General features: G+C 43.1%; 1 pseudogene; it reads left to right on the forward strand.

The window, feature by feature from the left end:
• Positions 1-1,417: 1,417 nt before the first annotated feature.
• LOC149030149 (protein DETOXIFICATION 49 pseudogene) lies at positions 1,418-3,421 on the forward strand (annotated as a pseudogene).
• Positions 3,422-3,442: the final 21 nt, after the last annotated feature.

A 3,442-nucleotide genomic window follows, 5' to 3' on the forward strand; every position in this document is an offset into this window, starting at 1 on the left:
CTACCTCTAAGATGTTCATGTATGTTCTCGTTGGAGTTTTAGGTATAGAAATCATGTCCCCTATTAGAATATTCATAAGTAATCGATGGAATTCATAAGGGGATAAACACAAAGAGAATAGTCTTTACATTGCAAATATTGGGGGAGTTAGGGGATTGGTTTCCCGAGAGGAGACAGGATAATGTATAAGGAAGCAACTCGAGATACGAGTCATTAATAAAGAACCACACGTGGCGTGGGTGTGAACTATCTAGCAACAACACGTTATACTTGGTGCATGGCTTTCTGAATTGTATTAGACTTTTCTTACCGTACTATTGCATGGCTTTCTGCATTGTATTAGGCTTTTCTTCTTAGAGGAAAACTGCGTATAATATTCTAATCTAAAGATTTACCCTAACCATTAGATTAGAATATTCTATATGACTGAATTGTATAACTCATTGAACATTCATTAAAAGAGCTCTAATGGAGAGAGGATCCACCTTTGGATAAAACTACAAAGTGGAGGTTGCTAGATATTTGACCAATACGCTCAAAAAAAATTTAAAACAAACCCTTTTTCCCATAATCAAAATGAACCTGCCGGCACAATATATACGATTCAAAATTGATTTAGAACTCCTTTTTGATCGTTGATATCTGTGGGTTAGAGTTTTGGTTTTCTTTCTTTCAAATGTTGACTATGTCAAGTTTCAACAAAGGAGGCAGGAAGTGGGGTTGGAGATTTGAAGTTCCCCACATCAAGACAGACTTTCTCTCTCTCTCTGTGTGTGTGGAGTCGCTTCGAGATGAAACCTATGGCCATTGAGGACTGTGATCCAATGATAAGTTCACAACATGCCAGAAAGAAGCCATCAAACAAAGAAGAAGGCGAGCGTGGGGGCTCTGTGTTGTGTCTCCTATCTGTAGCCACCGCCCCTGCCGCCCCCTTTGCACCAAGTCAGCCCGCAATGTGCACGCAACCATAGATTGTCCCATAGTCATACAGCAGCTTCACAGTTTCCGCTCCCCACCTTTCACGGCGGCTTTAGCTACTATTTTTAGTAAGTTTTTCATCATCATCACCACCACCACCATTAATGAACTTGGATTAATTCTTTGTTTTCTAGTTTCTGAGATTTTTTCCTTCGCGCATGACTCACCGTCGCCCGTGTTCTTGGCTGCTATCCTTACGTTCCGTGCCAAATAATATAGGCCACCCCTCCCAGTCCCAGATATCTTCAGATGGTCCCCACCCCACCCTTCCCTTAACTCTTCCTGCAATTTAGATGACGTGGTCATTTCGATTGCTGGGTAGAAAATGAAAACCCATTTCCGTCAACCTTCAAAGGTAAAACGATTACACTGGTTCTTTTATCCCCCTTTTAAAACCTGCCCTCACCATCCTAAACATCCCAAGTCGCCTCTTCTGACCTCTCCCTCTCCAAGACCCAACTCCCAATTCCTGCTCTCTCTCTCTCTCTCTCTCTCTCTCTCTGGTTATGTGTTTGCTTATGTGCAGGACTGCAAGTTTCAGTTTGGCTGCTTCTACCAACCAAAACCTAGAAGAAGAAACCATCCTTGTCTGTGGCTTCCCCTGTCGGGTATCAACATGCAGTAAGCTCAGAGTCATGTGTCGGTTAATTGGCTTTCCAGAGACCTGTAAATGCGACCCAGAATCAGACCAAACATACCTTCCCTACACCAAACCTTCTGGACCCGACATGTTAGCTCCTTTGATACCCAAATTCCTAACATCCCAACAACGACAACAACATCATCAACAAGAAGAAGAAGGACTGTTAGAAGCAGAAGAATCAAAATTACAATCTCATGATCATGAAAACCCATCCACTACTGCTTCAACATCCCACTTCTCTCTTGCCATTAACGAAGCCAAATCCATAGCAAACATAGCTCTTCCCATGGTGCTCACGGGTCTTTTACTCTACCCTCGTTCCATGATCTCCATGCTCTTCCTTGGCCGCCTAGGTGACCTGGCCTTAGCTGGCGGCTCTCTAGCCATTGGCTTCGCAAACATCACTGCTTACTCTATCCTCTCCGGCCTCGCCATGGGAATGGAACCCATTTGTGGCCAAGCTTTTGGTGCTAAACGCCATACTTTGCTCGGCCTCTCCTTGCAGAGAACTGTGCTTCTCCTTCTCGTCACCTCAATCCCCATCGCTCTGCTTTGGTTAAATGTGGAGAAAATCCTTACCCATTGCGGTCAAGAAGCAGATATAGCCAGACAAGCACAATCATACATTCTGTATTCTTTGCCTGATCTTCTTGCTCAATCTCTTCTCCACCCACTTCGAATCTACCTTCGAAGTCAATCCATAACACTACCACTAACTTATTGCGCCACACTGGCAATCCTTCTCCATATACCCATCAATTATCTCCTTGTCTCCGTTCTCGATCTTGGAATCAAAGGCGTAGCTCTGAGTGGCGTTTGGACTAATTTCAACCTCGTTAGTTCTCTGATCGTCTATATCTACATGTTCGGGGTATACAAGGAGACCTGGGGAGGTATTTCATGGGAATGCTTAAAAGGGTGGAAATCACTCCTCAATTTGGCCATTCCAAGCTGCATTTCAGTATGTCTAGAATGGTGGTGGTACGAATTCATGATTCTCTTATGTGGGCTTCTATCGAATCCAAGAATAACAGTGGCATCCATGGGAATACTTATCCAAACTACTTCTCTAATCTACATCTTTCCATCTTCTCTGAGCTTCAGCGTATCTACAAGGGTTGGAAATGAATTGGGTGCCAACCAGCCAGGGAAAGCTAGGCTTGCTGCTCTTGTGGGTATCTTGTGTAGCTTCTTTTTCGGATTTTCAGCATTGATGTTTGCTTTCTCAGTGAGATCAGTCTGGGCAAGAATGTTCACTCTAGATGCTGAGATTATCGCATTGACGTCACTAGTTTTGCCTATAATTGGATTATGTGAGCTTGGTAACTGTCCACAGACAACAGGCTGTGGAGTTCTGAGAGGAACTGCACAACCAAAGGTAGGAGCAAATATCAATTTGGGTTCTTTCTATCTAGTTGGAATGCCGGTGGCAGTGGGTTTGGCGTTCTTCTTTGATTATGATTTCAAAGGGTTATGGTTGGGACTCTTGGCGGCTCAGTTCTCATGTATGATCATCATGATATTGGTTTTGGGTAGAACAGATTGGAATCTTCAAGCCCAGAAAGCTCAGTCCTTGACCGGAGTTACCATTGAAGATGATGATGATGATGACCATATTGACGTCCACAAGCAGACATTGAAGGATCCATCGGACAATATTGTAGGAAAAATCAAGGATTCACCAGTGTAATTCCACCTTTTTTTTTTTTTGGGTAATCTCCATCGTCCATCTTCTTTTTTATATATCAGGAGGGGATTTCTTAAAAGAGAAAAGATTGCCAGAGAGTCATGGACTTCAAATTTGTATTATGTTTAAATACG

Source organism: Hakea prostrata, chromosome 1, assembly GCF_041222555.1.
Source record: "Hakea prostrata isolate BN-2017 chromosome 1, UWA_Hpros_2, whole genome shotgun sequence".
Lineage (NCBI taxonomy): Eukaryota > Viridiplantae > Streptophyta > Magnoliopsida > Proteales > Proteaceae > Hakea > Hakea prostrata.